This window comes from Apis florea, unplaced genomic scaffold (genome assembly GCF_048593485.1).
Source record: "Apis florea isolate Af1SG1 unplaced genomic scaffold, ASM4859348v1 contig_2839_pilon, whole genome shotgun sequence".
Lineage (NCBI taxonomy): Eukaryota > Metazoa > Arthropoda > Insecta > Hymenoptera > Apidae > Apis > Apis florea.
In genome coordinates, this window is record NW_028256653.1 from 984,989 (window position 1) to 1,010,511 (window position 25,523).

The 25,523-nt window shown below is 30.9% G+C and overlaps 1 protein-coding gene and 3 long non-coding RNA genes across 6 annotated transcripts in view; 2 read left to right on the forward strand and 2 right to left on the reverse strand.

Moving 5' to 3' along the window:
* Positions 1–97: 97 nt before the first annotated feature.
* Positions 98–464, reverse strand: LOC147657760 (uncharacterized). The gene is made up of 2 exons (XR_015291853.1): positions 314–464; positions 98–170 (listed from the first exon to the last, which is right to left on the reverse strand). It is a non-coding gene; the product is annotated as an uncharacterized LOC147657760 (long non-coding RNA).
* Positions 465–3,040: 2,576 nt separating this feature from the next.
* The window catches only part of LOC100863102 (uncharacterized), a 226,362-nt gene continuing 203,879 nt past the window's right edge, over positions 3,041–25,523 (forward strand). The window contains exon 1 of one of the 2 annotated variants that reach the window (XM_086907380.1): positions 3,041–3,390. The gene's annotated coding sequence lies outside the window, so the exon portion shown is untranslated. The remainder of the gene's footprint in view (positions 3,391–25,523) is intronic. The other variant, XM_086907379.1, reaches the window with a different exon arrangement.
* On the reverse strand, positions 8,450–12,451 carry LOC116414403 (uncharacterized). 2 transcript variants are annotated; one of them, XR_004224926.2, is made up of 4 exons: positions 12,160–12,451; positions 10,984–11,708; positions 9,600–10,709; positions 8,450–9,524 (listed from the first exon to the last, which is right to left on the reverse strand). It is a non-coding gene; the product is annotated as an uncharacterized LOC116414403 (long non-coding RNA). The 2 variants fall into 2 exon arrangements; XR_015291852.1 differs by having other exon boundaries at positions 8,450–10,709.
* LOC147657761 (uncharacterized) lies at positions 12,491–17,708 on the forward strand. Its single transcript, XR_015291851.1, has 4 exons — positions 12,491–12,572; positions 13,792–13,932; positions 14,007–14,168; positions 17,004–17,708. It is a non-coding gene; the product is annotated as an uncharacterized LOC147657761 (long non-coding RNA).

Below are 25,523 nucleotides of genomic sequence, written 5' to 3' on the forward strand. Positions count from 1 at the left end.
TTAAGATTTATATGTAGATTAATTTGTTTATAAAAAATTTATATTTAATATACCTATCTGGGATAAGAATAGTATCTTCTCCACATGTAGCAGATTGAAGACAATATTGATCTGGTTCATAAGTTGGTTTTGTTGTTGTTTGTGAAGCATATAAATCTGCGTCTCCAGTGCTATGAGGTATAAAATAAAATTAAAAATTATATCAATAAAAAATTATATTCCCTTTTTTATTTATAATATACTAGATTTTATATAAGATATAAATAATTAATTAATTAATCACATTATTTTAATCATATTATAGTTTACTTACTCAGATTTTAATATTATTTTAATAAAACCTTCATAAGCTAAACTATAATATTTATATGAACCTCCTGGAACTTCATCAATTATATAATGTAATAATTTATCTTCATGTGATAATACATAGCATATTTGCTAAAATAAAAAATTTATTATTAAATTTTAAAGAATTCCAAATTATATGTTATATATATATATATATATATTAAACAAACATGCTTACCAAAATAAAAAAAATAAAAATATTCTTCATAGTATAATGAATTTTAACATGATCAACATGCAACAACCATAAACTTTATAATAATCTGTAAAAATTTCATCATGAACATTTTATTTAAATAATCTTTTTCGCACATAATATTTATATAAAATTAAAGATAATAGTTAATAAAATTATAATTTATAATTAGATTTTATAAAATCATATAATATATATAATAATATTAAAAAAATTATAATTTATATATTTTAAATATTTTAAATTAATCTTTTTTTGTAAATTTTGCATTATATACCTTTGGTTTTGTAAAAGATATTTGAGGTTAATATATTTCAAAATGATTCTTTCTAAATATTAATATTTTTTGTAAAAATAACATTATGTATATCTTTCTAAATACATTACAAAATATTTTATAAATGATAAAAAATTTACTTATGTTATGTATACAATTTTGTAATTAAAATTTCATAAAATTGCATTTATCAAATAAAGTTTAGCAGATGTCACTTAAAATATATTCACGTAAGTGAATTTTTTAATTTTTTTTATTTAAATTTAAAAAAAAACAACATATATTATTTAAATTTGTTGTTACTTAAATTAAATTATGCATGTATTGATAATCATATTACATATTTTTCATTATTTTTATAATTTATCTTTATATATTGAACAAAATAATTGCAAATATTTTTATATATTAATAATATATTTTCTTATATTTCTTTTAAGATATAAAATTAAAAACAAACATTGATATACATTGATAATATAAGATAAAAAAATATAATTTTTGTTTAAAATTAAATAATAAATTAGTGTAATTTTTATGCAATATAATATTTATAACTTTAAAAGTAAAAACATAGATTATTTTATAAAAAAATAATTTTTTTAAATCTAAAAATTTGTTAAAATTGATATAGACAGTTATACATATATCAACATAGAAATTAATACATTCAGGATTAAATTAATAATTACAAATTTTTTGAAATAATTTTATAAGGAATTAAAAATACATAATAAAAATGTAACCTGTCTATACATATATATAATAAATTTTTACTATGACACGTATCAAAGCACTCTTTTAAAAATTCCTTGCTGTTTATACTAGGTACTCTTCGTAATTAAACATGATATCCGGTACATCACTATTAGGAAATGAGGTTTAATAATTATTGCTTTATAGTAGAAATTATTAGTTTTAATTAATTTTTTAAAAAAATTATTTGTTTATTTAAATAAAAGAAAATATATTGTGTTTTTTAATGAAATTCTTCTTTATAATTTATTATTTAAATATGTATAATACTACTGATATAGTTTTTATATGTAATTTAAAGGTAAAAATAATTGTGAAGTATAATAATAATGACATTATGAATATTTTCACAATGATAAACAAAATTTTATAATTTATTATTATATCAATCAAAAAATTAAATAATAATAATACTTAATATGGTTAGTTTCAATCCTATTTAGTGAAATAATATTGTATTGTTTTCATGATGGAAAAAATTCATATTTTATATGCATATTTTATATTGCACAAGTAATATGTTATCAGAAGGTATTAAAAGATTGTTATCATATATATGTTTTTTGTTACTAATAGTCCGTCGAAATACAACGCGGTTATTTCAATTTTGCCAGTGCAATAGGATCGGCCGGTATATACTTTTTCCTACATCGATATAAGCTACCAGACCGGTAATAGTCTCTCTTTCTCACAGGGTGTAAACAGGCCTATGACGAGTCTGCAGGAAGGAAAAAGAGGGGGTGAGGTAACGCGAGTGAGAGTGTCGACTAAGGACTCCTGGGTAGTGATGTGTATGGCGCTTTATTATATAGCGATGGGAGCAATATCCTCTTGATCCATTTTCAATACTTCATAGATGACTTAAGATCAATTATGAATATAAATAATAATATTTTATAATAATAATAATATTTATAATAATAATAGTAATATTTTAGAAATTCTTCATATCTTAATAAGTCATTTGAGAATCATATTATTATATTTGTAATTTAAAAATTAATTTATTAAAAAATATAATTATATAGATGTATAAATAAATGTATATATTATACACGTAGCAATATATACATAATAGGAAGTAAAATTACTTTGATAATTATAAGTACAATAATCATTTAATTTATCTATCATACATTGAATTTTATAAATACTTTAGATTCTTATTAAATATTATTAATAATATATATATATTTGAATTTTGCAAAAAATAAGATTTATTTATCGAACATCTTGAAAATACAAATTCCTCCTGGATCAACCCTATCACTAAGCAGTATGCATGTGTGTACGAATAAAGAAACTTAGGTACGCGGTGAATCGAGCCTAAGCATACTGGAGTGGGGACAAGAGGGAAGGGAGAATGGCGGAGGGTCAAAAAATATGTAGGTGCGCGCGCAGCTGCTTTGTCTCTGTGTCGTTGTATGGTGGGGAGTTGGCCGGACCACGAGGGGCCACAGGGGTCCGTGAGCGGACCATGGCGGACCAAAGGCGACTGCATCCTTTCAGTCGGCCGCTGAACCCGCGCGCCGTGCGGTTGCTCGTGTGTGTATTGCACTTGACTTCGATTTATCGTGTAACATTCTTTTTTTATTCTCTACCGCAGGACTACGCGTGTGAGGTTTTTCTATTTGCCGGTTATCTATCCATATCTGCAAAGGTAACCAGACAAAGAGAAACGACAAAGCTTCATTTCAAAGACCTTTCCTGATAAGCAGGATTACGGACACACGCTTACGGATTTTTTGGTGTACATCTCTAGATTGTTTTCGTGCGCGGGCGTAACGCCGACGTGAAGTTCTTCTGCATGGTAAGTATCAAAAGTTTCTTATTTTATAAATTTTATCACATCACGAATGTATTGTGTTTCTTTTACCGGTTTCGAAATGTCATAACTTCTTATTTGCTAAAAAGAGTATATAGTCCTTGCCCCGCGGTTTCTTTTGTCTTGCTTTATAAAAGGATATTTCATTTTGTTTAGAGAATTCAATTCAATTAGATATTGCCAACGAATTCGTTCAAAAGAAAAAGAACATTGGGCAAGGTTTTCACACGTGTATGCAAGTATAGCTTCGAGATATGATAAAGTGACGTAATGAGGAAAAAAGAGAATTCGAGGTAGGTTAGGATTTCGATTGAAAAACACTGTACTGCTTTTACCGCGAAGATATCGCATATTTGTTATAAGAATATAACATAACGAAACTAAGTGATATTAAGATGAAACAATATCGTATATTCTTTGTTTCATTTTCTATTCTGTTATATACTTCTAGTTCATTATAATAAATAGGTAAAAATAGATCAGTTTTATAACAAAAGTAATTAAAGAAAATAATTAAAAAAATATAAACTCCGAAAGAATAGTAAATTTTATTTTATAATTTTATTTTATTAATTTACTAACAGAAAATAGAGGAGAAAAATCATACTATATAAAAAAATAAAATACAAATTAAATGATTATAAAAAGATAATAAAAGAGATATCTGTTTCAAACTATATGTATTTTATATATAATAAGGGTTTTGTTTTTGTTATTTCTATATAAGTGTGTGACTTTATATATGCACTACCAAAATGAATATTGTTATGCATATACTATTTGAAAGATGGATATACAATTAGTGCGCTTGCGTGTATGCATAATATTGGTGGTGCTTTCAGCAACAAAAGAGTATGAAACTGTGCGTAATTATATCATATAATCGTAAGGTACTTGACGTAGTATTCGAAATGCGTCTTCAATGCAATGAATATCCGTTTCTTTATCCGTTTATTCATGTTATTTTCTATAGACAAAAATTATATAAAAAAAATCTTTCGTTGAGGAATATATGGTGGAGAGATAAAAAAATTTTGAAATTTGAGAGAAATTATAAATTATATTTAATTTTAATTACCAACAAGAATATTGAGATAAATTAGATATGAAATATTGAAATACTTCTGATAAAAAAGAATATATTATTTTTTTACATTTCTTTTTTTTGATTGATAATTTGAAATAAGATAAAGTAATAAAGAGGAAAAAACTATTGTACTAAAAATTCTAAATATTTTTATTATATATAAGTAATTTTATATAAAGTAATAAAAATTATAGAATTTTATAAAATTTATGAAAAGTTTTCATTAATATTAGACACACAATAAACATTCTATTGTTTCATGTCTCTAATTTTATCGAAAGAATAAATGATCACTATAATGAATTTTAAAAAAAAAAATTCTCGTTAGAAAACTAAATGATTATATTTGATTGCATATATCTCGTGTATTTTTTTCGTATATTGGCATTTTATTAATTTCTTCAAAATAACTTTATTCATATAGAGATTCATATAGAGTTGGTATACCACGATAATCACAATTGTATATTAGATATGAAAAATGAATTTTATTGCGATTTAGTTCTTTTTTTTTTTAAACGGCCCGTGGCAGAAATTTAAAGATGTAGCAAAGAATAAAGAAATAAAAAAAAGAGAAAAAGATAAATTATAAATTATCAAGTCTTAAATTTTTAATTAAATAACGTTTGTAATGGAATAATTATATATTTTCTTCATGAATCAATTATTTGAAAAAAAATCATAAGATCTTTATTATTGATATAGATATAAGAAAAATATAATTATAAGAATTAAGATAATTTGAACAATAATTTAAAAAATTATTTAACAAAATTATAAATTTAAATTTCATGTAATAATGAAAATGTTAATAAATTTCTATTATTTTCATTTGAATGAGAATACTTGAAATAATTTTAAATATCCTTTTCAATTTTATTTTAATAAAAGATTATTAATTATTTGAACATTAATATCGATTTCTGGTTTTACTACGACAAATAAAAATGTTTGATTAGTACAGATCTTTAATACTGTACATAAATTCTTTTTTAAATTGTTTAATGAAAGAAATAAACAATGATGAAATGCTATGCAACTATTTATATTTTAAAGTACTTAAACATATTTGTATGAATGAACAGAATGACAGATACAATCTTGAATTTAAATATGATTCGAGTGGAAATATTTTTTATTATATTCTGACATTTATTTGAATATCGATTTATCCCTTTGATTCTTTCGCTTTCCTCCATAATGCTCTGTTTATTCTTTTCATTTTTTTTTTTTTTGCGTTTTTTAAACTTAATTTTAATAGAATAAAAATTATATTTAGAATAGAATAATAAAGATTTTTTATTATTAATAAAAAGACGAATCGAATGTGCTATAAAATATCGTCTCTATTCGCTCTTATGAAAAGATTTGGTAGAATTAATTTTCACGTTTTTCACGTTGTCGTATACAAGGATATTAAATTGCGAGTAATTTAGAAGAGCGCGAATAGTACACGCGATCTAAATTTAATGAAACTTTGCTCTCGAACGAGAGGGAGATCTCGGAAGATCTCGATACTGGTCCGGAGTTTGATCTCAGGGCTAGCCATGAACAGCAACTCTCGAGTTGTGCCAACTCTCCAACACTAGTGTCGCAGTACGACAATCGATCTCTCGGCTAGAACACGTATACGGAACGCATTTTCAGGTCTCGTTAATCTTATCCGTCGCGTTCGATGGATCGGTAAATTTCTACATCGTTTTACACGGGGGTAGAAACGAATAATTGGTGTTATTAACCGCGAAGATTTATTGAAGCTGATAAGTAGAAGAAGAAAGTTGAGCAAACACTAATATTGGAATATAGAATATTAATACAATAAAATATAATATTATTTCTTTTTCTTCTTCTTCTTCTCTTTTTTTTCTTCTTCCTAATATAATCAATAATTCCCGTTTTTCTATCGTTTATCGAAATTGAATCATAAGAAGAGATTATTTTAATTATCTGAAAATTTAAACACTAGCTTTGATGAATCATATATATACCATATGAATTTTTTTCTACCTTAAAGATTTAATCTTCCAATTAAATAGCACAAAAAAAAACACATATAAAATCCCATTTATTAGGTTCACTATAAACAGATTTTATCAATAAATTGAGATGGAAATCACTTTTACTTTGATGGTTCTCACGATAAAAATAATCGATTTCACAAATGTATGAAAGATTTAAAGGTTTATCTTAATTCTCAACTTTTTCATAACATTTTTCATACATATAATTAGAATTCAGAGATTCCAATTCACTAAAGTATCTTGTATCTTAGTAGATTTTGTAGGAATTAAGTTTGAAGGTTCTTTTTTCCCCTTAAAAGATCAATTTTCTTAATATTTAATTGAAAAGGATATCGTTACATTGATTATTAATTAAAATTTCCAATTTTTTTTTTTTTTTTGAATCATAGGATTTGCAAGGGTGACTGCACCGATGGCCTTATTTCCCGCCATCTCAGTTTTACGACTTTTCCTGTGTATACATAAGATATACGGAGAATTACGATCGGTCGGGTACTTTACTACTTTTCAGGATTGTGCACGCTGATAAAAGACAAAGCCAATATTTAGATTCGTTATCGATTGAACCTTAAAACTTGCAGGATTCATAATCAGACCAACGCCATAGGCTTGTCTTTTAGATCAATTTTCTTATGCTCGAGCATAACGATCCTATTTGAACCTTTCGAAAATTCTTCACCGAATAATAAATTTCGATCGTATTCGCATTTTTCACAATTATATATTTATTATGTTATTGTATAAATAGGAAAACGCTAAAGATATATTTTAGGTTGAAATATCATAAATGATTTATTCTCCGATCATCTAACAGCTAATACTCGGTTGGATGACCAACCACCATCACCTTTGAACTGTGGAGAAAGTGGAAAGACAAGAAATCCTGTAAATCGTGTTATCTATATCGATAACGAGTCATGAAAAATATTTATTTCGTAATTAGTTAGATAAATACTGAAAATATTAAGTTTGAATTTAATATTTCGATTTTTATTTAAAGATTGTTCAATTTCAAATTTGCAGTAGAAAGTAAAAAAAAACTTTTATCATTTGCATCTTTCTTTTTCTAAGTATTTCATACATTTCTTTCTATATACAATCACGTTGTATTCTGAATATATATATATATTAATATCTATTTTGCTAATTTTAGTCAAAGTGCATTTTTATTCTTGTTACATTTAATAAAATCTTCAATTAAAATATTATCAAGAATTCAGAGAAGTAACGACGTAAAACGAAGTAAAATGCAGGACTTCTTCTTGATCGAGAAGTTTATCTTCTTCCTCAGACTTGTTTTTCAACTTTCGACCACGTATTCTTTCTTTTTTTTTCTTCCTACCGGTGGTTCGTGTCAAGTCCTGCAACACTTTGCAAAAATAAATTATGTTCGTAACGCAACGCGACTAGATCTTAAATCTTCGAAACCGGCCTTAAATCTCGATCGTCCCACATGTTTTGTTGTGTGCGTATATGTAGATGCCCACGGAGGACCGGAACATGAACGAAAACTGGTGCTCGAATGAAAAAGGAATCAGTCGCTGGACAGGTCAGAAAAATTCGTCTCTTTGAATAATTTATTCGGGTTAAAAACGAAAATACCGGCGATATTCAAATTAACGTGGAAAAAAGAAAAAAAAAAGCTGACACATCTCTTTGTATTGTATTGTAGAAAAATTAGCTTGGAGAAAAGGATGCTGCGAATGAAACGATTTATTTTTAAATTAATTATTATTTTTATTATTTTAATGTTGTTTTTGTAATATAATACTATTAAAATCATATCGATTTTTTTATTTTAAATATATAACTGACATTCTTTATTAATTGTTATTCTTTGTTAATGTTATCACAGAGTTATTATTTGGAGTTGTTTCATTTATCATTATCATCTACGTTTAATTTCTAACAATTCTTTTTATTAATTCAAGAGAGATAACAATTTCATTATTATTAAAGTATTATTAAAATATTGTAGAATATATCATTTTTATTAATTGAAGATTAATATTTAATCTTTAGTTTCTTTTCTTTTATATAAATTATACGGTATAAATGGAAAATATTTTAAATTCAGACGTACAAAGGATAATCTGATAAATCTTTTAAAGAAGTAAAAAAAAAAAAAAAAAAAAAAGAAGAGCAGACGAAGAGAAATAAATTACAAAGATATTTCGTATTCAGAAGGAAACAAATGGGGAAAGTCGACGGGCCTGTTCCATCTCGGATTTGTCAAGCCACAATACGTTGGCCCTTGCATTCAGCTTTGTGTGGGTCTTTAATTGGCCATATTTTTAACTCCGAGCTGGGACTGGCTCACAGCGATAATTTTTTCTTTCGTTCCCTGCACTTACTACGCGTTTCTGTTTCTTCATCGTGAAATTTACTGCCTCGCCTTGCATGCTTAAGTTCATAATAAACTGCGAAACAGCTGGAAATTTGTATAAATGGAAATCGATAGAAAAATATTTCGAGATACGTAATATTAATTTTTTTCTAAATTTGCATATTTCTCTTTTCTTCTTCTTCTTCTTCTTCTTTTTTTTTTTTTCGTATTACGATTAATCTTAAAAAATCTCGTAATTTAAAAGATTCTTTAAGATAGATAATATAAAAAAAAAGGAAAGATTAATTGTTTTATTATATATAGAAAAATTCGATCCATTTTAAACATTTTAGATAATTGTACACAATTTTTTATATAATTATTCTATAGTATCATTTCTGGGTCACCCTATACTATAAAAGAAATCATTCAGGGAGATCAAGCTCGATATAACAAAGGGGAAGAAAAGAGAAATGAAAATAGCGGAAAACCGTGTTTGTCATTGAAAAGGTATAGGAACCGTGCCAAAAATTCTGAAACGGCGTGGCGTCTACTTAACCGCAGGCAGACAAGAGGGGCATTGTTCCCGCTTCGGTGAAATCAGTTCCGAGTACCGGTGTATCATTGTCAATTGTAAGAGGGTTTCTTTTCCGCATGAATCCACCACAGTACAGAAATCCATCTCCTATGATTTATCCCAGTTTCTCGTTAATCGTCAAGTAGCCTGATAAAAATCCTTGCCAAACATTTCAATACATACTTCGTTTCGATCTATTTGTCCGTACACCTGCATCCCTTTCATCCTACACTATATATATATATATCGATCGTTTTTCCATATGACGTCATATAGTGGACAGCTCCTATTGGCTTATCGGTGGTGTACGTATGGCGTCTCGTTACCTTGTACCCTCGGAGCAGCACAGGAATCAGAACAGGATCGACACGATGGTAAATGGAGGGAAAGATGCATGGTTGAGTAGCATGGTGGGAGGACGAAGCGGGATATTGTCGAGGCGTAACAGATCAGAGTGAAAGTTGAGGCACGGCTCGCAAGGAACGGAACGGCGGCTGCTCATCGACTCTTTCGTCTCTTTCTCTTTCGTTTGTTCTTTCCCCATTGCGACGTACGATGGAAGAAGAGGGGAAGAAGAGCCGGAATCACGAGTTGAACCGGAGCCCGAAACGATCGTGTGCATGCTTCGTGCCTTTGACTTCTCTCGACGCAACGATTACGCGATTATATCACGGCGTGTCCCGTTTCTTTTAAAAAGGAAAACCTCCCCCTTCTCTCTGGCCCTCCCCAGTCTGTATGTAATATCGAGAGCTTGTCTCTTTCTCGTTCTCTTTCTATGGCTCCCTCTTTCTATGCCGCTCTCTCTCTCCCTCAATCGACGTTACATCCTTTCGTCACGATTCGTGCTGACGTCCCATCGAGCGGGTAGTATGCACTTCCGACCAACTGGTCAACCACTCCACACGCCACTTACGCACTTAGACCCGACGAAAGGGTCCTCACGGCTGTTTGAGTCTATTTTTATCATCGGGATTTCTCCCCGTGTATGTATCTCGATGGCTCGATGTATGCATATCATTTCACTTTTTGCTTATTTCAGATTCAGGATCAAGGCGTGAAACTTTGATACTATTTTTCATTTATGCGCGTGAATTAATTGAACTTTGATCTTGATTTAATATAGGCGATAGTCTTAGAATTTTTGTATAGAAATCTTTCAAGTAATATTAATTAGTAATATCATTTTCTATCTTCAGTTTCACAATAATTAAACAAATTTTTTACAATACATATTGTAAGATATAATAAATGTTATTTTTATTCTTCGAAAAATCACATTTTAAACAGGAAAACCTAAAAATTCAAAATTTTAAATGTAATAATCAAATTAACAATCAAGAATTTCATAAAATTTGATAAATTAAAAAGATTTGTAAGAAGACTATTAATAAAGGACTGACCTTAACCTCAATTTTTGCATTGAAAGAAAAAAAGTAGAAAGAAAAAGGTATTTAAATGAAAGCAAAGTATCCGGAAGCATAGCTAAATATTTAGTAAAGAATCAAATTTCACAACGTATATAATTGCTGAATCAGAAATTGTACAGCTGTTAAAGTCAATGACTCACTATAACTACATTCAAATTTGACAGTGACACGACGCTGGTTTCGTCTATAAATTGGATCCATTTATAGACTAGGGAAAAGACAGGATTTATTCGAACGTTTTCAGGATGTCATGAATTTTGTGTTTGAACAGATGTCACATAGGCGATGTAAAATATTAGGTAGAAATATTTTTATCCTCTCAAAATCAAGTAACCATTCACGCACGTATATCTTGCAAATTGAGAAAACTAATTAATATGATAACTTAATTTTTGATATAACTAATTTATAGTGAATTATTTTTACATATACGATTATTCCATAAAAAATTATATTCAAGAGTTTGTTTTAAAAAAAGGAATTTATGTTATTTTTTCTAAACAATTAATTTTTTCAAACAGAATTATTTTTATAGTATAAAGATTTTAATTCTAATTGTATATGTAAATAGTTCTATTGTTAAAAGAATTTAAAAGATCAAAGATAAAATATAATTTTAAAAAAATATATCAATTAATAATATAAAAGAAATATAGTTTCTTTTGAGAAAAGAGAGATATATGCATAACCTTGAAGTTTTTGAAGTCTCTACTTCCGGAACAAACACATATGTACATCAGCTGTTCGAAATCATCTCAACTTAGTTGACGTGTCGAAATTTTAATTTTTTTTTCAAGCATATTTTTAAATATATCTTTCGAAAATCTTCTATCCAAAATTTTGTGATTTTCTTGAAAGCCGCGTCCTATAGATTAAAAATTCATATTTTAATTTAATATTGTCTAATATTAATATTAATATTAATATTAATTTTATAATGTTTAATAATGTAATTTCGATACATTACCATAGACGATACGTATTACGAATCAAAAATAGCAACGTCAAACACATTTCTAGAGAAAGCGATAGTGTTTTATTTTATCACGGGAACACGGAACATTTAATCGTAAAAGTTCTCATAAGTAAGTCGTGTTGCAGAGTGAAACAATGGTTGGTATTCGGAACGCGTGCATTTATTTAAATCGCGGAGAGCAAGTGTTGCTCCTTACGTACGGTCTGCGCAGCGAAGAGGTTAAATATATCTGGCCTGGCCTAACCGTTCCTTCTATCCTCATTCCTTTCGAATGGTCAACTCACTGCTATGGTACTACGTACATACTCGTATCGAAATGGATTTTAGTGTGTATACGTACTTCGGTTTACAACTGAAGTTCGTGTTGCTTCACGAGTAAAACATCGACGAAGGATAAACGGACGATCATTCGATTGGATGCATACGTTGAAACATCAACCACTTTCTTTTTGGAAGATTATAGTAACAAAATTTCTTCGATTTCTTCACAATCTTTCATGTTGCGATTACGACTTTCTGTTAAGCGGCCATTTGTAAATACTTTTCTCTCTGATATCGATCGCTCGATTGAGATTAAAAAAGAATTGTATCGATTCTGATCGATTCTCGAGAAAAGAGCTACACGACATCTCGCGTCACTGTTTTAAGTGAAGTTTGGCGATAATCGAATTGACGAAAGCGTGAATCGATTGTGAAATTTGCCTATTTCTCGATGTAAAGTACGAAAATTTATTTCGATTCGCGTTTGTATAGGTTAGTTGTGAATAAATAAATTGAAAATTTTCAATAAATGATTGTTTCGAATTTGATAAGAATTATATTATTAGAATATATAAAAAAAGATTGGAAAAATTCAGTTAAATATTAGAAAAAAATATATTAAATATTTTATTTTAATTGGAGTTTAATTTTCAAGTGTTGAAATCTGCAGTGATATAAACTTATCGAGTTAACCTAACTTTACAAGAATAAATCGTGTATCGCTTGAGAGTTTGATTTACAAATTCATTATCAGTGTAAACAAATGGTAAAATAGTAACTAACTAAATATTGAATATTGCATTCTGAATTTTTTTTTAATAAATAGATTAAAAAGATAATCTTATTCTCGTCTAAAATATCCCAATTTTTGGTACATGTCTCCGAATAAAGATGCGATATATAACCAATAAAATTGGACGATTGATTCTTTATGAAGAAGAAATAAATAAAAAACTTGAAATAAAATGTTTTTAAATAGGATTATCGGCATTTTATAAAAATCGCATTGAAAATTAAAAATAAAATATCAAATATCGAATGGAATATTCATTAAAAGAACACTTTCATTCACGAGACGACTTTAACGATATCATAAATTTGTAGGGAATTTCACTTTTCATTGCCACTGATCGCGTTAATCGAGATTTATTAGACGCCTTTTATAGTTAGATCTTCTCCACCGTAGCCTGAAAAAAATCAAAGTGATTAACGTGTATAGCATCGTTCATTAAATATCGAGTTAACTACGACGCGCTTGTCGATCGATTTAACAAGGCATAAATAAGATTAATCCGCCGATTTGACGGATGCGTTGTTAATTCGTTTAATTGCCGTTTATATCACGATATAATATACGTCCTTTTGACGTTCGAATATTTAGGTTGAGAGATTACGACCAATATTTTTATGGCTGGTCAATAAACTAAGAACTGCAAGAAGAAGCTGTTAATAGAGACAAACGTATAATGGCCGGTAAATTGGCTCTGATATACTTTGTTCGTGATACATATTATACATAGTTTCATTTGCAATTTCGTGCTTCGTCTTTGTCTTAATTCGAACGGATCGAGAAAACGCTTTCTTTCAAGACGAATGGATTCGTCATTGGAGAAATAGGGCCACCGATTGCTGCCGGATATCTAACCATAAGCGTTTACAAATCGCTTGGAAGTTATTAATAAATACATGTCGATATTGTATCTTTATGTAGAGAGTGTTGCAGAAGCCGAGATTTCAAATTGGAGACAAGTCAAATGACATGGGATATATTCTTAAGTTACATATTCCACTATATATCTATGGATTACGTTCTCCAAGGAGATCGAGAGATATCGAAGAGTTACCCATTATGGTCAGTTGATGAGATTTAATATTTATGCATTCTAATTACATTCTTTCAATTTTCTTATTCTATCTTATTTCTAGTTGCTGTTTCTACAACTTCCAATGCTTATTTATTTTAATAATTGATATATTACATTGCACTCCCGTGTTGTACAAAATGATCGTTTCAATTTTACTTGCTTTAAATGGACACGTTATATGGAATATTAATCAATGGGGACAGGCGTTATCAAGGTGTTCGTGGTAATACCAATTTACTGTACAGATATACGGGAAACTTGTTATCGACCGTCTTAATAAACGGTGTGAACGTTGCTTTAAGTAACTTCGCGTTACGCAAACGACTTGCACTTTCGTATTGCTTTTTTCTTCCCACATCTCTCGTATACGAATACACCCACTAGTGTCTGCTCGCTACACATCTCACTTTCTTGCTTTATAATACATTTCTCCTCGCCACTTTTTCCGCAAATCGACATTTGCGTTACTTATACCTACGCGAAAAGTTATTCTCGGCACGACTTTCCGAGTATTGATATGGTACTATCACTGGTTGTTCATAATAAATTTCTCAGAATTCGCGAATATCGAAGGGAGTCTTATAACATCTACAATGTTGTTCAATCGTCTTCAATTGTTTTAAAGAAAAAAGTATTAAAAATTAGTTTGTCATCATAATACACTTCATTAAAGCTGGAAAATTAAACATAAATTGATGTATTGAAATATTTTCACAAATATCTTCATATTTTGAAAATTTAATTTTATTTAACAGTTAAGCCATACAAAAAAATTCATACATGTTATACTCGAATTTGATATAAATAAAATATTTTTTTCTCTATTCTATTTAATCAACAAGATATCTCATCTGTTCAACGGGATAGATAAGTCTCTCCAATTCCATTTCAAGCCGGATGAATGAAAGTGCAGCTAGTAGTGAAATCAATATTCCTCTTTCTCGACCAACACACTCTTGCGATATACCACACTTTCATCGAATCCCGTGTCGAGGAATAGGTTGATTAGAATAGCATCCGCGTTTGCCTGAAACCGCGTGAAACGCGTTTCATTAAACCACCGCGATCCTCTCGTTAACCTCTCCCATAAACGTTCGACGTTATCGCGTCAGACCTCGAGAACGGGATTCGAGATAGGCACGAAAGAAACGGATGTCTCATCGGTTTTTTCATAGGAAGAGGAGTTTTTAACGGGAAGAAGTACAGCAACGGCTTCTCCCTTACGCTAAATGCAATCTAATTTTTAAGTTACGAAAAGTTTTTCGAATGAGAAAAATTTTATTTCTTCTTCTTCGAATTATTTTTTATGTAATTTAATCGAAGTAAAGATTTGTAAACAACAGTTACACTCTGATTAATTTTTATTAACAAATAAACGAATGGTATTATCTGGTAAAAAAATATTTATAATTAGATTCGAAAACGATGTTTCTTTAATTTTTCCATAAGAGATGAAGTTTCTTAATCGGAAAAGAATGACTAGATATATACTATTTTTTCGTATAACGATAATTTTTCGATCGAAAGGCAGCTCGGTGTCATTTTACGATATAATTTCGCCGATGAAGGGTTGCGTCGACACGGAGAATTTTTTTTCGATTGGTATCGTTTACTTCCCACGATTCCCCGCGACAGTCAGATATCTTTTATTCCCAGGTGGAAAGCTGGGAAGAGGCCAAATAAGTGGCAGGATCCGTTTCCAAAGGAGCGAGAAGCAACTCAAGTGTTGAACTCAATTTTACCAGGTTCAGGACTTTAAACTGGCTATCTCTTGTTTCATTTTGGACATTTTGATAATATCGTTAATTCGCTTTTCGGATCGCGTTTACGTCGTTTTTTTGCACGTCACTCGCGCACGATGGACGTGTCGAGAGTAACAAGTCTTGTTCGTTTTCTCGAATGACTGTACATTTCGCGCGAACGTGCTCGATGAAATAACAAGGAAGTAAAAGATGGAGGGATGATAATTCGTGATATAAGAGATGATGGTTTTTTGAAGAAGAATAAAAGAAAAAAAAAAAAAAAGAAAAAGAATTAATAATTTATAAACAAACAGTAATGACGTCTACAGAATACATTTTTCTTTCTTTCCTTATTTATCTTTCTCTTTCATTTATTTTATTTTCAGTCACATTCCTCATCACATTTAATTTCGTTATAATTCTTTTCAATTATAATATAACTGTTCAAATGTTGCAATCCTTTAAACGATGTTAACCGAAACGATGTTAACTCGTTTATTTTCAATAAAACTTGTTTTAATTTTTACTTCATTATCTCTTGCTCACCAAAGATTGTCTTATATTCCGAGCTGAATTTTTCCAATGAATCTAATATTACAATAATATGGAATGTAATATATATAAAAATTTATTTCTCACAACGAGTAGATCTGCAATTACTTTGGATATTTTATATCTCTTCGATCACGCGCATTCTATTACATTTTTATTACATTTAAATTTTCCATAAATGCATAAACATTTGCACTCTTCTGAATAATAAAATATGTAATTTCACTTCTCTGTGCCGTTTCTATGCTCTGATAGCTTTTTTTTTTTTTATCAAATAACAACAGAATATTCTATTTTATCGTTATGTCAGAATTGCAAATGATTCATAGAGCCATAACTTTATCAAAGGAGAGAAGAAAGAGAGATGGAAAATCAGGAAAGGTGTGAGTCACTTGCAACAACCTTCGCTGTGGTTACCGTTAACTTTTAGCACTGATGACGCGGTATCCGTGAACACGTGAGAAAACATTCTTTTCCGCGGTGAGCCGCCAATCGTCGGCACGTCGACCTGGCTTTTTTTTCGCGATGGACGCGAGCCACGACTAATTTGCGCGCCTCTAATTAAATCGGCTGCATGACCGTGGACGAATCAATCAAACCTTATCGGGATAACGATGAAACCGAATTAGGGAGAATACCAGTTTCTCAGAGTGAACGGAACTGTTTCTCATTGACAGACCGATCAAATTCATTTGTTGTTTTCTGCGTATGGTATTCGGCATCGAAGAAAAATTGCTAATTGTGCGATATAAATTGGTGTACAGGATAGGATGCAGAACATTTGGAAATAATTGATGATCGAATTTTGATGTTACATATCCTATTCTTCTTCCCAAGAATGAAAGATAAACTTGGATACTTTTATTTTCTGAGGTACAGTGAATATTGGATAGTAGTTGGAGAGATTTAACGAAAGAAGAAAAATTGTTGTTATGTTGTGAAAATAAAGGAAAATTAATGCACGAGGTAAAACTTTTTAGAGAGTGTAATTAATTATGTAAATATTAATCATCTAAGCAAAAGACTCGAAAGATGCTTGGAAAGAAAATTATTTTTAAAGTTTTAAACCTATTTGATCAATGATATATACTGTTTTAGTGCAATAAGTATTTAATGCACGAGCAATGCTACAAATTTGTGAGATGTGATACTGATTTACTGATATAAAGGTAAATTTTTATCAATAATTTTGATCAAAATAAAATCAAATGCGATATAGGATACTATATTGAAAGTAAATTGCAACTTGAATTGATCATATTGTTTCTAAAATCGTTCTAGCAACAAGATGCAACTGGTTAAAGCAATAAGACTCTCTGAAGGAAATAGTCTCCGTTTTAGATTGGATCTTGGAACTGTTCAACTTTCCTAAATTAGTTCTTTCCAAAGTAGTAAAAAGACACTTTATATCGAGCAAGTTTTCATTATATCATTTTGACCAATAAAAATGAGAAAGAGAATTCATTAAAGTAAATATAATACTAATAATGACAAATAAGATTTTAAACATTTTATCATTGAATTTTATCATTTTCAAGTCTCAACTTCAGTGATATAATTCTTATCAAATTAACCTGACACTTAATTTCTCTAATGTAGCAAGATACTCTTAACGTATCTTACAAAGAATAAGAATTTGTACAATTTTCATCAATTTAGCTCAGTTTACAAGCTTAATACAAGCAAATATTAACTCAATAATTAAATAATTTAAATATTTCATTACAAATCTTTTCGATTAAAAATAATTTCAATCTCATTATTTGAAAAATATTTGATTTATCAAAAAATTCACTACAAATAAGAAGAAAAGGAATAAGACATTATTATTTTTCAAAAAAACTTTAAGCTTGTTTCAAATACATTTTACATTTTTTCAATGCTTTCAGAATAACTTTAAACAGAAAAATGAATTTAATTTGTTATAAAAAAAAAAACTTAAAAAAAGAAATAAAAAAATTCTAAATGCAAGGTTATAAATAATAATAATACACGAGCATTCCTTAGAGAGGAAGCTATCTCCAACGTCCAATGTGCGTGTCATAATCAGGAAGAGTAACGCCTTGTATTGACAATCGTCGTGGCAGAGGCTACTTACTACCGAGGAGGAGTAAATTGCGTAGGACGTGAGACACTCGTGAAAATAATTGAGTGCGTGTCGCTGGGCTTGATGAGCAATTACGAGGATCTTCGTGAATGAGTCGTTCCCTGTAAAAATGTTTCTCTCGTTGCCGGTTCAGTTTCAGATCGACAACAGAAGAAAAGATAAAAAAATTGAACAAAGAAAAGAAATGAAGAGAAGATAGAAGATATTCAAGAGATGATGTTATCTGTTGACGTCCAAGAAGAAAAGAGAAGGGGTAGAAGTGAAGTAAGAAAAGAAGAAAAAAAGATTGAGGAAGAGAAGATAAAAGAAAGAAGAAAATGAAAGAGAGGAGGGGAAAAGACAAAGGCAAAGAAGAGAATGTAAAAGATAAGAGAAAGGAAGAAAAGGAGGGAAGATAAAGAAAAGCATATTAGCACAGCGTCGTATCGTATGTCAAGCTGGTTGACGCCGAACGAAACCAGAAGAAATTACATGATCGTTTCACTTTCGCACGCGGAAGCCAATCTTGACGACGCGACACGGCGTCGCGACGTCCATGAACAAGAATACGCGACCGAAACAGCACGGATCGGTTAACGGTAATGTTCCTCGTTGCAACTTCATGCTGTTTCATCGTGACGTTGAGAGATTGTGAATATCTTTTAATGAGAAATTTTTTGTACATCTTTTTTTACTTTTATATTTTTTGAAGTTTGTTCAAGCGTGAAGTGTGCTGGGATTTTATTTTTTAAATATTATTTAAAATTATCTCTTTTCATTGAGATGTTGTAACTCGAATTAAAGATTGAGATGAAGTGATTACTTGAACGTGTGATTTCATTTAGATTGAGCTACATAAATTGAATTAATTTCTCACGTTATTTCATTGCATCATGGAATTAATCATATATATATAAATTATATTCACTGTGATAATATATAAGTGAATATTATACTCAATAGTAGTGTTCTTTTTTTTTAAGTTGAAATAGTTTCTAATATATTTAAATATATATCAATATTTTTTGTCAACTAAATAGATAAAATGTTCATTTTCAACAATATGCAAAATTTAAAATGAATTATTTTGTCGAAAAATTATTTTGTTGTTATTTACAAACATCAGATAGAAAAAAAAATATTATTAACTGGAATGAAAATTACATATGCCTCCTCCTAATAAATTGTCGAGTTATTAATATGTGAGAAATAATTATTGCAGCAGTTGTTTCTGTAGCCGAATCTTTCTTGCGGATTTATAACGATATCATGGTGAAAGAGGAAACGCGAGCTTGCTCTCGCGACCAAAAGAGGATTTATAATAATTGCAAATGCGCGGCGAAAAAGCTCGAACGCCTACGCATGCGTGCAATGAACATGCTGCGCGACTTATATGCGCACGACAGAGATCGGAACGCGTTCCGCAACACGTGCAGATCATCCCTGTGTCGTTGATTAAATATTCGTTCGTTAAGAATTTTTCTTCCTTTTTACCTAATTCTTTCGATTATTTCTTTCGTTTTCTTCCTGCATCATTTTAAACTATGTATCCACGATAGTTTGTGAATATTTGTGCTTTTCTGCTAGTGGATGGAAACATGTGATAAACGCATGTTCGTGAATGTTCGTTAAAACAGTTGAAATTTGAAATTTGTGTTCATGAAGTATAATGTTCAACGAAGAAGAAGGAATATAATTTTTAAAATTGTCATTCTGCTGAATCACCGGTGTAACAAGTATTTACAGATATGCCCAGATTTGATGTGGTGAGTAAATTTTTGCTGAATCGATTATATCATATTAATTGAGATCATAAACTATTCTTTCTTTGTATTTTTCATTTATTATTCTTATATTACAATAAAAATGCATTATATTCATATTTCTTTCAAAATATTTATATTAAATATTATATTTTTCGTGAATGAAACTAAGTTTTATTAAACATTTTATAAAATTATATGTTATATTAGTACGTGACTCGAAGTTGCAATATGTCGTATAGGAAGAGGAAAAAGAAAAGTAAAAAGAAAGTTAGGTTAGGTGAACAATATTCCGACCGTGAAGCGTATATCAATTAATATCATGTTTGAATTATAAATGAATAACTCTTTTGTTTTATGTTTTTCACAAACTCGTAATCTATAATGCTTAGTTAAAAAAATATTCAAATGTAAAAAATGTGGAGATTATTCGAAAAACAAAGAATTTTTATTTTTTTTTTTTCCGTTTAATAAATTCATCGAATGTTGTCCGAAACTTTTTATTAGCGCAATTAATCTCTTTATTAAATTTTTTATAATCGAATTAGAAGAAATTATTTTATATATATGAAAATAAGCTCTAATTATCAAATATTCGAAAGATAAAATATACAAAAATAAATTTGGAAATTCTTTTTTTTTATGTTTAATTGTGAACGAAAAGCGAGACTAGTTTCAATAAATGATTTTAATATTAGAGTTTATTTTATGAATGATGGCATGGTTGATAATTTTATAGGCTTCTTTCATAGGATACGTATATATTACTTGTCCTGTGAGTAGGTTTAATTCATTCTACTTTAAATTCCAGTCATAGGTCAGAGTTCAGTCGATTACAGTTCCTTTGATCATTGCGTCTACTGCGGAAAACGTTCTCACGAAACTGGTTCTATATATCTTATACGCTAGACTCCATTTTGGTTTTTAGATATTCTGCTTTAGTTAATCTAATTCAACACATATATATTTTTTTATATACTTTTATAATCAAATAGAAATAAATCTACTATAGTGGTGATATATATGATTTTTCAAAAGATGATAATAATTTCAAAATATTTTTTATTACGATATTTTACACATATGAATTAAACAAAACATATTTTATTATTCATTCTATTTAATTTATCAATTAAAATTGTTTTAATTTTATAATAATTTTATAGTTTTCGTCTTGTTTTTATATACTTAATTTTCTATGAGGAATAGAATATATTTTATAAAATATAAACTTTTAAATTACAAAATTAAAATAATAATTTAATAAATGAAAAATTATTTTTGGTTCAAAAATAAATTATTGCGTTTATTATATACATTATGGAAATTCTTAAAAGAATTCCTCTAAAAAAGTAAATATATGGCATGTATTATCAAGATACCAGGTGTTATTGTCCTTAATTTATTGTGAGGGGTTTCCGTCAGGTTGTAATTACCTGCATTTCAGACACGCGTGCCGCATGTACTTGATGTTTGCAGAACTCAGATATGTGTGCTAGTAAAAATACATACGTTTGTTTGTCGACATTCTTTAAATCTTTCATAAATTTGGACCTGTTTTGAATATCATTTCACAACAAATTAAAATTCTAAAGTAAAACATTTCTCCTCTTGTGAATTTGTATTTCATTTAATTTGATCAAGAAGGATAAATATTCATGGAATACATATATCATTCAATGAAAGATTTCATTCTTTCAATTTCATTAAATGACAAATCATTTTTCTTCAATAATTCTAAAAAAAAAAGTCTCTCAAAATGCAAGTAGTAGCAAATTTACAAACGCATAATAATTATATAATTATTGCTTGTCAACCTAACCTAACCATTGCTAATACAACCTCATCATTTGCGCTTAAACATACAAAAGTCATAATATCATTTTTAATTCCTATGAAATGATCAGAGCCCATCTAGTTGCCTCATCACAAAAGGAACTAAAGAAATATTTGACTTGTGCCCTCGGTGTACACCGAGAGACTGAGAACACCGAATAAGATAGAATGAGATAACGATAGGGGGCAGGATCCTCTGGTCGCCGTAGCTCGCGATATATTCACCGTGTGGACTCCCTCAAACACGTAACATACAGATGAACAAATACTTGTGCGGGAACACAGGTATTGGAACTCACACCAGGTTGCCCAGTCGATGCCCGGTTGATGGTGGTGGTTTCAGCCGTGCACGCACGTATATACCTGTGGCTCGCACGTGTTGTGCCAGGGCTTGACTTATGTGTGCAGCAGCTGCAGCGCGGCAGTGTCATTGACATCACGCGACGCACACTAGTTTCCACAAGGCAGGCGCGCTCGCTCACCAAGAAACTCACTGGCTCTTGTCCTCCTACCGATCGTACATTACACGCGAGGACGATTATAGCCCCGGCACGCCAGCCGACCATGTGTGATGTTCGCTGTTCGCGCGAGAAGGATTCCCCTTTCTCTCCCCGAACAACCTCCGTTTCCCGATAGCGCGATAGAGACAGACTGAGAATCCTGCGTGGCGAATTAAGCCCATTACGGCCCCTGGTGACAAAAATGAGAAATAAGGCGGAGGCCAAGGAGGGGAGGAACATCGTCTCGAACCGTTTCTCCATCGATGCATATTCAAAGGGATACGTTTGGCCAAGCGTGTATTCGTTCCACGAATATCTGTCGCGTCGATTCTTTTCCACCTGTACGCTTTCTATAGAGAGGAAATATCCGGATGACTGACCGGTTGAATCGATAGCTACCGATAATTCAACACGTCGCGTCGTTCGAGAAGAGTTGTAGTTAACTCGGTGTGTCGGCGCGGCCAATTTTCGAGCAACGAAAATTGGAGCTCGCAGCCCGATAAAGGCAAGCGCGTGCTCGAAACGACGCCGGCGCACGTGCTCGTTGAACTTAACGAGGGAGGAGGCGTGTTGTGTGCTTAAAAAATACACGATGGATTCATGGGAAAATTTGACTTCTCGTGAAATGGGACGTTTGATGTTGCCGTATCGTTAGATATATATATATATATATTTAACAAAATAACCGTGAATCATTGTTAAATACGATTGTAATTCGAGATGAGGTGTGCATTCGATTGCAAATAGGTAGCTCTTCTAAAAATAAATGGGAAGATTTCCCATCGTTTCGTATCGTCGCAAAATCTAGTAAAACTTATGAATTTATGCATCATGCGAAGAAACGCATATGTTCTCGAAAGATGCGAGAACGATTTCGAAAGAATTCCACGCATTTCGATTCACAGTATTGGCTCGAGCTAAAGAATTTATAGACAGTAATTTTTCAAGTTGTTCCGCAACGTTACTCTCACAATTGTATTCTCTCCCATTTGTTTGAAATTTAGTTGCGTCTACTTGCTTTTTACACCTTTTGCCTGTCTCCTCTTTCAAAGTATCCTTCTCCTCACTTTCCTTCCTCTTATGGCTGCCTGTCTTTTTCATTTCGCCGCTTCTCTTTACACCTATCTTGCCTTCTTTCTTTCCTTCTTCCACATTCGTGAATAATCTCTTCTTCGTTTTCCTCCTTCGTTCCTTTCGCTCCTTTATCTTCCTCTTTCCTCCTTCCAACTCCGTGCAGCGTAATCTCCATCCTCTTTTCCTTTCTTGTTCCTACTTTCATCTTTCCTTTTTTCTTTCTGCCTCTCCGACCCTCTATCTTCTTCTTTATGTGTATCTCACTGCAATCCTCCTCCTCTATCGCAGTGCCACTCTCCCCCCTCCCCCCACTTCCAGCCTATTCCTCTTATTCTTATTCTTACGCGGACCCTCATCTTTCTCCGTTCGTCGTCCCTCTCCTAACCTTGCTCCTGTTTTATCCTCTACCCGTGCACGCGGCCTCTTGTTCGCCTTCACCCTCTACTTCTCGCCATCTCGTCGTTTTCTATCTTCTTCCCAAGTCTATTCCCATTCGCCAACGGCTGCACAGCGGCGGCAGCACTGCCGGAACTGGTCCATCGAGGAAAGATTCTTTGAAGAGGCAGCCAACACCAATGCCAGTGGCTGCTGCCGCTGTTACTGCCGTCGCCATCGACCTCCAACTTTGCTTTAATCTTGCCGGTTATACTCTGAATTCCAGTCGACTCTCTAATAGCCTATAATGTCCAGGACCAGGGTCTTTGACTTTGCGAACTTTGGGACATAAACGTACCACGCCGTAAAGAAAATTAGCAATGGAGCGTGGAGAGGGCGTTTCTCTCGCTTTCTTATGGCATCTAGAGAGGTTAAAATACGTAAGAGGTTAACACGTTTCACGCTTAAAAGAGATTTTTAAATTCGAACGAAAATAAGGTTTTATTAGAATATTTGTATATATATATATTTTTTTTTTATTCGATATGTGTTTATTCAATAAAAGTTTCACTTTTATTTAATCATGGAGAGAGTAGACGGTGACAATTGCTTCGTTTAATCGTCTATTGTTATAAGAAAAAGAAGGAATAACTAAATTGTCGCACGACGAGACACGAAATGTCTTGGAGAAAGTGTGAATTGTCGATAAAGGTTGTTTGTCTGCGATTTCCCATCAAGCCTTTCGACCATTGGGTTAATCGAAGGTTAAATCTCGTAATCTACTTAATTAGATACAATTATGTGGCGGGGTGAAAACGAGCGAGGCGCATAAACACGTATTACCGCCGCCTTTGTATCGTCGACGGTTTATCGATTCAGCCACGATGGTGACGCTATATGGTTATTCATTTGAAAATTATAGAACCGGTTCCTCCGTACTTTTCTGTTTGCCATTGAAAGTTTATCGAATCCTTGATGTACGGTGCATTGTCAGGTGGGCCAATGGCATCGTGTCTTTGTCCAACGAGAGGCCGTTCGCCTGAGCCGACGAGTGTTGGTCTCATCTTTGGCATCTATTTGCGGAGGCCAATTTTGGAATATCGTTCCGATTATGCTCAGCCAAGCGGGTCATTGTGCTGCTTCTAATCGAAAAAATTTTGGCTACTATGTAGCAATTGTACTACGAACTCTGTTCTCTGCTCTATTTCCGACGTGTCGATGATAAGTAGCGTGATGAATTGGCAAAGTGACATGTAGCATTCTACTATGTTTCAATGATCAAAATAACGTCAAGAGATTATTTATATATATATAAAACAATGAATTTTCAAAGAAAAATATAAAAGTTTACAGTTATCCTATTCATTTTCTTATCTATAGAATATTTTCAAACTTATTCCAACATCAATTTCCCTTTTCTAGAAGGAAATCTATATCTTCATTCTTATTCTATATTTATATTAAATATAACTTCTCTCGAAAATATGTTTTAGAAACATTACGAAACAAGAATCACATTTGATAAATTAAATACATTACTTCGTGAATACATTCGTTTGAGGTTAGGTTGCCGGATTTTTATCTTTTCGCGTTTTTGCAAATTCTGAGACACATCAGATTTGAATATCTAACCTATTTTACAACTCGTAT